The sequence below is a fragment of the Mastigoproctus giganteus genome, unplaced genomic scaffold (genome assembly GCF_048544385.1).
Source record: "Mastigoproctus giganteus isolate SK-2022 unplaced genomic scaffold, ASM4854438v1 scaffold_77, whole genome shotgun sequence".
In the NCBI taxonomy this organism is placed as follows: Eukaryota; Metazoa; Arthropoda; class Arachnida; order Uropygi; family Thelyphonidae; genus Mastigoproctus; species Mastigoproctus giganteus.
In genome coordinates this window covers 41,242-53,741 of record NW_028328354.1, presented here as the reverse complement: position 1 = coordinate 53,741, position 12,500 = coordinate 41,242, and the positions used below count along the sequence as shown (strand labels likewise).

The following is a 12,500-nucleotide window of genomic DNA, read 5'->3' as shown; positions in this document are numbered from 1 at the left end:
CGGGTAAACGGCGGGAGTAACTATGACTCTCTTAAGGTAGCCAAATGCCTCGTCATCTAATTAGTGACGCGCATGAATGGATTAACGAGATTCCCTCTGTCCCTATCTACTACTACTACTGTGGATGGCATTTGCCTTGTTATGACGTATTGCTCTAGTCTCCTGGATTTATCTATAATATGTGTGTTTCCTGGACATCCCCCCAGTTGTAAGTTAGTGTCCCTTGAAGAATTAATGTTGGTGAGTGGTTTGACACCATTTGTGAAACTGTCAGCAAAGGGGTTGCGCTCTGCTAAATGTTTTTACATCGATCGTTTGCTAGCGTTGAAAACCAGCTTTTAACATTAGAAAATGGCTGCCAGTTACCATGTGCTCCTTTTCTGACAGTGACCTTTTTGTGTGTGTGGCCTTTGACACTCTATTCTGAGCTGTCAACGGTCTTTTATATATTTCTGGAACATCAGGGTGGCTGTTGGTGACACTGGGTTTTCATTCATACTGTTTTTATAGTGTCAATTGCACAGCCGTAAAGAATACAGAATTTTCTTGGCTTTGCCCTCATTAATGGCTTTGGTTTTGATTTGGACGCCATTGCTTCTTCTTCAAATGTTTACCCAATGGCAGTGTAGCATTAAGATTTTGGAGGGAACGGTATTTATGCGGGCCGCCATTTTGTTTTTTGGTTTTTTACAGTGGAGGCTGCCATTTCGTGTCACATCATAGGTTTGTATTGGGACCGCCATTTTGTTTGTAGTTGCTTAAGATGATATGGGAAATCTTTGGTATCTTAAGGGGAAAATATTAGACAGCCATTTATTTTGGAGTGATGCATTCTGGGTCTAAAAATAATTCTAAATCTCTATACTGTGTTAACATGGCTGCCTACAGTGGAGGCTGCCATCTTGTTTTTACCGCTATAGGCCTGTATGTTAAATTTCTTGTTTTCCGTTCCAGACAGCCATTTTTATTAATTACATGTATCTTTGGGGCAAAATATTAGGAACATATTATTTTTGAAATTGATTATTGAGTTATTTTCTCAAGTATTAATATTGCCATATCTCTATAACTACTATATATAGACCTCTGCTGTCCATGGGGGTGTTTAGAATTGATTTTGGGCTATTTGGGCTATCATTTTTCTTTTGCAGATATCTTGGGTTCTATGGGGTGCTTTGCTCTGATCTTGGTTTTGTTTTTATTCTCTTGGGACCCTCTTTCTAAATTTTTGCATTTTGGCGCCCTCTAGCGGTAAATAACGGAGATCGGTTATAACTTTTTACTGGTGCACCGAAACTTTTGTCTGGGACCTTTATACTAAAAAAGACAGACATTTTTATCTTATATATCAATTTCACGTCATTTGGTCCAATATTTACTGAGTTCTGAGGCTGGTTGTAAAAACCCTCTTTTCATCCGGCAAAATTTGTCATTTTTTCAAAAATTGTTTAAACTGCTGTAACTTTTGATCTATCCATCGGATCGACTTCAAACTTGGTATTCTATTATTTCTCAACTTCCTTTTTCTTCTGACACATCTGGCGCCCTCTAGCGGCGATTTCTAAAAAAAATTACTAAAAATTCAGTTTTCATCTTCTCTGAGTTACTCTCTCAAAATGGCTGGAAATTCTCCACTCAGAACGGAACTTGTTGATCTCCTTCCTTCAGATCTTTATGTTGCCTTATCAGAGAATACTCCTCATAATCTTCAGGGGGTTTCCATTCTTTCCCAGGATGTCTCTTCTGGCTCTCAGGAGGATATTGACAATAATTTCAGTTTAGACTGTCTCCAAACAGATTCCGATAGTTTCCAGGATCCTTCAAATACTCCCCACATTATTCCTCCTATCTCTTCTGTTTCTAATATTCCAGAAATAGTCTTATTGAATGAAGATGATATTAACCTCTCCTTTCCACAAGATGTTCTTAAAGCATTTAATCACTACAAGAATCAGCTTAGTCCCATGTTTGTCAAAAACTCTATTGTTTCATCTCAAGTCCTAGCCAATTCCTGGATAATACTGGGCAAGTTAGAAAACCTACTTACTTCCTTGGCTTTCAAGGTGAAAGTCGTCAGTTCGCGTTTGAAGAAAACGAATGCAGTGAAAGCAAATAACATAAAAAAGGTTAGAAAATATAAGTCAAAACTTAACATAAACAAAAATAAGCTAATACAACTTAATCTGGAGTTTGAGGCCTTAAATTCAGAGTTGACACATAAAGAGGCTCAAATCTCTGCCTTGGATTTAGCCCTTTCTGAGAAGGATTTAGAATTATCGCAGAATGCCGAACAGATTTCCGGGTTGGAGCTGGACCTCGAGGACAGAGGTTCGGAGCTCTTACACAAAGAAGAGCAAATTACTAAGCTGACTTCGGACTTAGAGGCTTGTGCTTTAGAGCTGGCACAAAGACAGGAACAAATTTCCGGTCTAAACTTGGGCCTTGAGCAAACTCGCTTGGAGATACGTCAAAAGGATGATTTAATTTCAAATTTGGTTAAGGATCTTGATAGCAATGTCTCAGAACTCAGACAGCGGGATGAACATATCTATAAGATGGCTGGTGACATAGGTGTCGTGTCCCAACTCAAGGAAAAAATCTTTTCTCTGCAGAACGTTGATAGGGAAAATTTGTACTATAAGGAACTTCTCTGTTCTAAGGACTTTCAAATTGCAGAGCTCAATTCCAGAGTTACTTCCTTAGTGGACTTTCAGGCCAAACTTGTCGACCCAGCGGAGGTTTGTGTTAGGAACGATAACCAATTTCTAGAACTACAGCACAAGCTTGACTCCTTGGCAACACAATTAACTAATTCCTCTCGTCATTTTGTGGACCTAGATTACCTCTCTAAAGCAGAAAGCTCTGCTTCTACAACCGCCGCTAACTTGAGACCCCTATCAGGTCAGGCGCCCCCTCCATCTAGCGCTCAATTAATGTGCTCAGCTTTGTTAGATGAGAACTCTATGGTTGAAGTTTTTCCTCCCTTGGATATACCTTCGGTTCCTGATACTCCTTCTGGAGATCTAAACTGGATCTTCAATTTAAGATCGAAACTAAGATGTCTTATGGACTCTGTACCACATATGACTAAATCATGTGCATTTAGTATTCAGAATATCTTCGACATTTTGGAGAAAAGGGTATTGGAATTGAGTAATAATACTGCTAAAGTGTCCTCAGTCCCAGTGCAATCGACTCTGACTAAACAAGTCACATTCGCACAAAGAATTGTTGCCCCGCCTCCGGCGACAATAGACTTTACTCCCCAACATGTTGTCATCCTTCGTCCCAACGAAAACTCAGAATTTAAATCTAGTGATGAAGTGAAACAAGAAGTAGTTAGCAAACTCAAACACAATCTCAGACAAGTTAAAGTGAAATCTATACGCAAACTCAGGGATAGTGGTGTTATTATTGAGACTGATTCACCCACTGACCTTGACGCCCTTAAGAAATGTGAACAGATTTCTAAACTGAATTTACGGGTGGACCTTCCTCGTAAGTTCAACCCTACCCTTATTATATACGACATCGAAAAGAATACTCCTGAGGACGAGTTTTTGATTGACTTGTATCATAAAAACCTAACTGGGGTAGATTTGGCTTTTGAAGATTTCAAGAAGCAAACTAAGCTCAGATTTAGGATGAACGCTCGCTCCAAGGGTTACGCTCACTGGGTAATTGAAACGTCGGCTCAAATAAGACGACTCATTGTTTCTGCAGGTAGGGTCTATATTGGATGGACCATACATACTGCTAAAGATTTTATTGTGGTTTCTAGGTGTTTCCGTTGCCTCGGCTACGGACACAATTCTAAAAAATGTACTTCAACCACTGACACCTGTGGTCACTGCGGGGTTCAGGGCCATGTTCAGGCCGGTTGCCCTAATCTTAAGAATCCCCCCACTTGTCCGAATTGTAGGACTAGGAAAAAGAAATGTGATCATTCGTTCAAGGATCTGAATTGCCCTGAATTCCTACGTGCCCAGGACCAGGTTAAATCTAAAACCAATTATGAGTAACAGGCCCTCTCAAATTATAGATTTAAGACATAAATTATTGGTTATACAGTTAAATTGCCAACGGGCACTTTCAGTGATGAACGACTTATCAAAAATAATTACTGACCACAAAACTTCCTTTTTAGGACTCCAGGAACCGTATTCAGTGAAGGGAATCATTAAAGGTCTTCCCTTTCATTCTAAAATAGTGTCTTCTGTACCTGTTACTTCTGGTACAGGAGGCAATGCAAGAACCAGGGTCTGGGCGGCCCTCGTTGTCATGGATCCGCTGATTACTGTAACAAAACTGAATCATCTGTGCACAGATTTTGCGGTCTGTGCTTGTCTAGAGGGCAGCTTTGGTACAATTTATGTTGCCTCTATTTATATGCGTTGCAGTCAAGACCGTCAACCAATTGAACCCTTTTTAAATTTCTTGGATTTTCTTTTGCTTTCTCTTCAAAATCTTCCATTATTGATTCTGACTGACTGCAACGCCGCTTCAACATTATGGAATAGTCCAGTTTCCAATCCAAAGGGTGTTCTCCTGGAGGACTGTATTTTGGCAAATAATCTTATCCTTCACAATGTTAAAGACCATCCACCAACTTTCGTTAATCAATTTGGACAGTCTTACATAGACATTACCTTATCCAATAGATCTTTCCCATTGAATGTATCCAATTGGGCTGTTCATACTTCTTGGACCACTTCTGATCACAATCCAATTTCTTTTGAGCTGACTTCAAAGACTTCCTCTAAGGGTCTTCGCCAAAATTTTGATTTACCTAGATTTAGAACTAAAAATGCAAACTGGAAGGAGTTTGATTGTAATTTCCTTAACATTGTTGATAGTAATTTTTTAAATTCCCTTTCAAATCTGGGTCCTTCTGATCTTGTTGAGAAAATTACAGGTGCAATCCATACGGCTTCTTGCCGCTCTTTTCCCCTGAAAACAAAACATCCACGTTCGGTTCCTTGGTGGACCCCACTTCTTGCTACCTTGAGAAAAAATTTAAGAACTTCAAGGAAGGAATTCCAAAAAGCTAAAAGGTTAAATTTTCATCCTACTGAACAGGACAGACTTTATGAGGTTTATAAACAACGCAGGAATCTTTATTTCAATTCTATCAAGAAAGAGAAGAGGCTTGCTTGGGATCGATTTATCCAGAAATCCTTAGCTACTGACCCTTGGGGACTTCCCTATAAACTTCTCTCTGGAAAGCTGCATCCTTCAGTTCCTTTTAATTCCATTACTACTGCCGGCTCTGAAACAATCTCTTGGTGTACATCCATGGAAGCAATTTTAAATGAAATAGTTCAACAAGATAATCCAGTTCCGGAGGGACCCGCTCAGACGGACTTACGCATGCAACATCTTTCTTACTCTAGCACTTCTTCAGAAAATCCTTTTACATCTCTTGAGATTGATACTGCAATCTCAACTTTCAAGGATGGAAAGTCTCCTGGTTTGGATCAAATTGAAGTCTCAATTCTTAAGCGGGTGTGGAAAATCTGTCCTTTTATTCTGCAAACCTTATTCAATTCTTGTCTTGCTTCTGGCTCTTTTCCTGCAGCCTGGAAGGTGGCAAACCTTAAGATTCTTTTAAAAGCTCCAGATAAACCCACCAATCTTCCTTCTTCATATAGACCCATTGCGTTGCTCCCCTTTTTAGGTAAAACCCTTGAGAAACTTCTGGTATATCGTCTAAAGGAATACTATCTATCAAAACACCTGGCTTCCTCTTTCCAATTCGGTTTCTCTCCGGGCAAGTGTTCGTCTGATGCTATGAATCTACTTCTTTCCACTGTCCTAAATTCTAATTCCAAATTGGTCCTCGGTCTCTTCGTGGACTTCAAAGGGGCATTCGATTCACTTTGGTGGCAGAGTGTCCTGGCGAGGTTCCGAGCGGCCGGGGTTTCTTCTTCTCTTTATAGGCTTTTAACTAGTTACTTTGAAAACAGGCACCTTGTGGTCTCTTCGGGCTTCTGCTCGGTATCGAGACCGGTCACTAGGGGCTGTCCTCAAGGATCTATTCTCGGTCCCATTTGTTGGAACGTGGTCCTTGACGGATGGCTCAATCTTCCTCACGGTGATATTACACCTATAGCATATGCAGACGACCTTGTCCTTGTCATCCCCGGTTCCTCTCGTTCTGATCTTGAAACTAAGGCTGATACTATACTCCAGGATCTTTTCTCCTGGAGCCTTACTCATAAGCTCATTATATCTTCTCCTAAGACTAAACAGATACTTTTAAAAGGCCATTTGGATTTTAACAGACCTCCAACTATCAAGCTGTCTGGTCAAAAAATTTCTCTAGTTCGAACCCATAAATACTTAGGTATCTGGTTTGACGACAAACTTTCCTTTATACAGCATGTAAAGTTTCTTGTTAAGAAGATCAGAACTATAGCCGGTTGGTTACTTACGATTTCGAGATCCATATGGGGCATAAACTCTTCTACCCTTAGATTGTACTATTCCTGCCTCTATGTCCCTATTATATGCTATGGTGCAGGCGTTTGGGGACACAGAGTGTCTAACTCTCTTTTCAAAAAATACCTGGTCCAGTCTCAGCGGTCTTTTCTTCTTGCCACTGGAAGGGCTTGCAGGACTGTGTCTACTGAGGCACTTCAGGTCCTGTATGGCCGTCTTCCAATCTTTTATGATGTTGTGTACTTTTACCTGGCTTATAAAAGGAAACATGGCATACAAGCTTATGTTAATAATTTTACCTATGATCTTAACTTATCAATCAAAGAGGATAAAACCAGATTGTACAATAATTTTCTTGAGTGTTGGCAGCAAACCTGGAGTATTTCGTCCTTGGGCAGAACAACTTTCAAATTTTTTCCTACTGTCTCTTTAGCAAGTAAAGTCTCTGACTGGAGAACATATGGCATGTACTCAACCTTTTTACTAACGGGCCATGGTAATCTAAATGCTAAACTGTATAAGCTTGGATTGGTTCCGTCTCCTCTATGCCATTGTGGTTCTGAGGAGACGGTTGAACATCTAATCCTACATTGCTACATATACACTGATTTAAGACACCTTCTTTTGTTGGGCTGCAATGTTAACAACGTTTCCGAATTCCCTTTATTTATATCTTCTCCAGATTCCCTGAAACTCTTTCACAATTTTGCAGAAAAATTATTTAAAAGACGTAATGCTCTAAGTTATTCTTTGGGTCCTGGTTTACCTGATGTCAGTGGTTGATCTTTTACCTGGTATATATAATATGTACATTGCATTTGTTAACATTATGTTCTGATGTTATGTTTTAATTGCTGAAGTATTGTATGTATATATATTTACTCTCTGGTCTTGCTTGCTGTTAAGTCTACAGCTTGGCCATTATGTTTACTTCTTCCTTGGCTTGGAAGAATTTTTCCTTGTCTGGTTGCAGAAAAATTTACTGCTTACAGCTTAGGTCTTCGAAGATATAGCCTCTGATTGGACTCTAAGTTATTGCTTCTAGTTTGGTATTACAATGACATTCTTATCTTATTGTATATTTTATAATGATTTTGTATATATCTTCACTAATTATTTTGCGTTTACTCAGTATTAGGCTATGGATTGTATATATATTTGATTTGCCAAGGTTCCAAATTGTTTCCTTGGGCCATCTAATATTACTTTCTCTAAAGATTCTAGAGTATAGTAATATCTTGTATTATAGTAGTACCTTGTATAGTATATTCACACTACTCACATACTTTACTTTCTTATATACAACACCTACAGTTGAAATTCTAAATTATACTTATTCTTCTTATTTGACTTATTTTTGGCTCTTGCAGCTTGCTCCGTTGGGGGTGATTGGGCCCGTCCCCAATGGAGCTTGCTGACTTTTCCTTTGTATATAAGATCCTTCTGGACTCTCCAGCCTTTTCCTTTCCTTTTACATTCTCCCGAGGTTTTACCTCCTTAGCTAACAGCTAGACTCCCTGGAGCGCCTCCTCGCGGCTAGGGACGGGAGTCAGGACGCAAGATGTATTTGTTCTTGCCTCCTGGCTGCAAAGTCTCCAGGTGCCGGCAAACAACACTCAACACAACACACACTTACACAGATTTACAACTTGTATACACACACTCGCCGGCTTGAAACCTACAGATGACACTGCGGCTATAGGGGCAACCCTGGAGGCCGCAAATAAACAAAAATACTTTGAATACTTTGTCCCTATCTACTTATATTATATTAAGACGGAGCGCCGCACTGGGACAGGATTGTGCCCTGCAAGTGCCGGGGCTCCTAAATCCTTATTAGAAATAAGCCATTGCGTTGCCCACTCTGGTGGGTTGGGCCCCGCTGGAGTGGAAAATGCAGGCACTAGAAGCACAGCGCCTGCCCTGTTCCTGTTCAGGACTGAGCCCTGTGGGTCGGGGACCAGGTGCCAGTATTGCTTCAAAACTATGTATTGTTATTTGCCTTAGAAATACTACTGTAATTAACTACTTAGAGTAAAGCTGAAGTAAGAAAATAAACCTTCGGCGGGCCACTCCGAGTGGGTTGGGCCCCGCCGGAGAGGACCTTCCAAGCATTGGCAGCACCGCACGTTCCCTGTTCTTGATCAGGACTGAGCCCTGTGAGACGGGGGGCGTGTGCTCTGTCCATAACTAATTAATAAGAGTACAGTAGAAACTGGCTGCCTCCTCGTGGCTAGGGACGGGAGCGGGGGGTTGGGGCGCATCCTGCCCTCGACCCCCTGCTGCTAAATGCCAGTCGCCAGCCACAACAACATAAAACAACATACTACACACACTAAATTAACACTAAGTAAGCCCAACTATCAATTATACTGAGTTAACTTAAGTTAACCTTCTAACTTCTGAACTTAAAACTTATTGAACTTAAAACTTAATGAACTTAAAACTTATTAAACTAAATTCTTTTCTCTCTTCTTCTTTTCTTTTCTTTTCTTTCTTTTCCCCATTAGTGGAACTATAATAAAACATCCTGCTGGCATTAAAATCAAGCTTAATACACGGCGGATATAGGGGACACCCTGGATACCGCCAGTAACATACAAAATTACTTTGCAGACTTTGTCCCTATCTACTAGAGGCTTGTGCTTTAGAGCTGGCACAAAGACAGGAACAAATTTCCGGTCTAAACTTGGGCCTTGAGCAAACTCGCTTGGAGATACGTCAAAAGGATGATTTAATTTCAAATTTGGTTAAGGATCTTGATAGCAATGTCTCAGAACTCAGACAGCGGGATGAACATATCTATAAGATGGCTGGTGACATAGGTGTCGTGTCCCAACTCAAGGAAAAAATCTTTTCTCTGCAGAACGTTGATAGGGAAAATTTGTACTATAAGGAACTTCTCTGTTCTAAGGACTTTCAAATTGCAGAGCTCAATTCCAGAGTTACTTCCTTAGTGGACTTTCAGGCCAAACTTGTCGACCCAGCAGAGGTTTGTGTTAGGAACGATAACCAATTTCTAGAACTACAGCACAAGCTTGACTCCTTGGCAACACAATTAACTAATTCCTCTCGTCATTTTGTGGACCTAGATTACCTCTCTAAAGCAGAAAGCTCTGCTTCTACAACCGCCGCTAACTTGAGACCCCTATCAGGTCAGGCGCCCCCTCCATCTAGCGCTCAATTAATGTGCTCAGCTTTGTTAGATGAGAACTCTATGGTTGAAGATTTTCCTCCCTTGGATATACCTTCGGTTCCTGATACTCCTTCTGGAGATCTAAACTGGATCTTCAATTTAAGATCGAAACTAAGATGTCTTATGGACTCTGTACCACATATGACTAAATCATGTGCATTTAGTATTCAGAATATCTTCGACATTTTGGAGAAAAGGGTATTGGAATTGAGTAATAATACTGCTAAAGTGTCCTCAGTCCCAGTGCAATCGACTCTGACTAAACAAGTCACATTCGCACAAAGAATTGTTGCCCCGCCTCCGGCGACAATAGACTTTACTCCCCAACATGTTGTCATCCTTCGTCCCAACGAAAACTCAGAATTTAAATCTAGTGATGAAGTGAAACAAGAAGTAGTTAGCAAACTCAAACACAATCTCAGACAAGTTAAAGTGAAATCTATACGCAAACTCAGGGATCGTGGTGTTATTATTGAGACTGATTCACCCACTGACCTTGACGCCCTTAAGAAATGTGAACAGATTTCTAAACTGAATTTACGGGTGGACCTTCCTCGTAAGTTCAACCCTACCCTTATTATATACGACATCGAAAAGAATACTCCTGAGGACGAGTTTTTGATTGACTTGTATCATAAAAACCTAACTGGGGTAGATTTGGCTTTTGAAGATTTCAAGAAGCAAACTAAGCTCAGATTTAGGATGAACGCTCGCTCCAAGGGTTATGCTCACTGGGTAATTGAAACGTCGGCTCAAATAAGACGACTCATTGTTTCTGCAGGTAGGGTCTATATTGGATGGACCATACATACTGCTAAAGATTTTATTGTGGTTTCTAGGTGTTTCCGTTGCCTCGGCTACGGACACAATTCTAAAAAATGTACTTCAACCACTGACACCTGTGGTCACTGCGGGGTTCAGGGCCATGTTCAGGCCGGTTGCCCTAATCTTAAGAATCCCCCCACTTGTCCGAATTGTAGGACTAGGAAAAAGAAATGTGATCATTCGTTCAAGGATCTGAATTGCCCTGAATTCCTACGTGCCCAGGACCAGGTTAAATCTAAAACCAATTATGAGTAACAGGCCCTCTCAAATTATAGATTTAAGACATAAATTATTGGTTATACAGTTAAATTGCCAACGGGCACTTTCAGTGATGAACGACTTATCAAAAATAATTACTGACCACAAAACTTCCTTTTTAGGACTCCAGGAACCGTATTCAGTGAAGGGAATCATTAAAGGTCTTCCCTTTCATTCTAAAATAGTGTCTTCTGTACCTGTTACTTCTGGTACAGGAGGCAATGCAAGAACCAGGGTCTGGGCGGCCCTCGTTGTCATGGATCCGCTGATTACTGTAACAAAACTGAATCATCTGTGCACAGATTTTGCGGTCTGTGCTTGTCTAGAGGGCAGCTTTGGTACAATTTATGTTGCCTCTATTTATATGCGTTGCAGTCAAGACCGTCAACCAATTGAACCCTTTTTAAATTTCTTGGATTTTCTTTTGCTTTCTCTTCAAAATCTTCCATTATTGATTCTGACTGACTGCAACGCCGCTTCAACATTATGGAATAGTCCAGTTTCCAATCCAAAGGGTGTTCTCCTGGAGGACTGTATTTTGGCAAATAATCTTATCCTTCACAATGTTAAAGACCATCCACCAACTTTCGTTAATCAATTTGGACAGTCTTACATAGACATTACCTTATCCAATAGATCTTTCCCATTGAATGTATCCAATTGGGCTGTTCATACTTCTTGGACCACTTCTGATCACAATCCAATTTCTTTTGAGCTGACTTCAAAGACTTCCTCTAAGGGTCTTCGCCAAAATTTTGATTTACCTAGATTTAGAACTAAAAATGCAAACTGGAAGGAGTTTGATTGTAATTTCCTTAACATTGTTGATAGTAATTTTTTAAATTCCCTTTCAAATCTGGGTCCTTCTGATCTTGTTGAGAAAATTACAGGTGCAATCCATACGGCTTCTTGCCGCTCTTTTCCCCTGAAAACAAAACATCCACGTTCGGTTCCTTGGTGGACCCCACTTCTTGCTACCTTGAGAAAAAATTTAAGAACTTCAAGGAAGGAATTCCAAAAAGCTAAAAGGTTAAATTTTCATCCTACTGAACAGGACAGACTTTATGAGGTTTATAAACAACGCAGAAATCTTTATTTCAATTCTATCAAGAAAGAGAAGAGGCTTGCTTGGGATCGATTTATCCAGAAATCCTTAGCTACTGACCCTTGGGGACTTCCCTATAAACTTCTCTCTGGAAAGCTGCATCCTTCAGTTCCTTTTAATTCCATTACTACTGCCGGCTCTGAAACAATCTCTTGGTGTACATCCATGGAAGCAATTTTAAATGAAATAGTTCAACAAGATAATCCAGTTCCGGAGGGACCCGCTCAGACGGACTTACGCATGCAACATCTTTCTTATTCTAGCACTTCTTCAGAAAATCCTTTTACATCTCTTGAGATTGATACTGCAATCTCAACTTTCAAGGATGGAAAGTCTCCTGGTTTGGATCAAATTGAAGTCTCAATTCTTAAGCGGGTGTGGAAAATCTGTCCTTTTATTCTGCAAACCTTATTCAATTCTTGTCTTGCTTCTGGCTCTTTTCCTGCAGCCTGGAAGGTGGCAAACCTTAAGATTCTTTTAAAAGCTCCAGATAAACCCACCAATCTTCCTTCTTCATATAGACCCATTGCGTTGCTTCCCTTTTTAGGTAAAACCCTTGAGAAACTTCTGGTATATCGTCTAAAGGAATACTATCTATCAAAACACCTGGCTTCCTCTTTCCAATTCGGTTTCTCTCCGGGCAAGTGTTCGTCTGATGCTATGAATCTACTTCTT

The 12,500-nt window shown here is 40.3% G+C and overlaps 1 non-coding gene across 1 annotated transcript in view; it reads left to right on the top strand.

Annotated features, from left to right (window-relative positions):
* Nucleotides 1-490, top strand: part of LOC150074722 (large subunit ribosomal RNA) — a 3,112-nt gene extending 2,622 nt beyond the window's left edge. Inside the window, exon 1 of the ribosomal RNA XR_016548055.1 lies at nt 1-490. This exon is cut by the window's left edge and continues 2,622 nt beyond it. This is a non-coding gene — a ribosomal RNA (large subunit ribosomal RNA).
* The last annotated feature ends 12,010 nt before the right edge of the window (nt 491-12,500 follow it).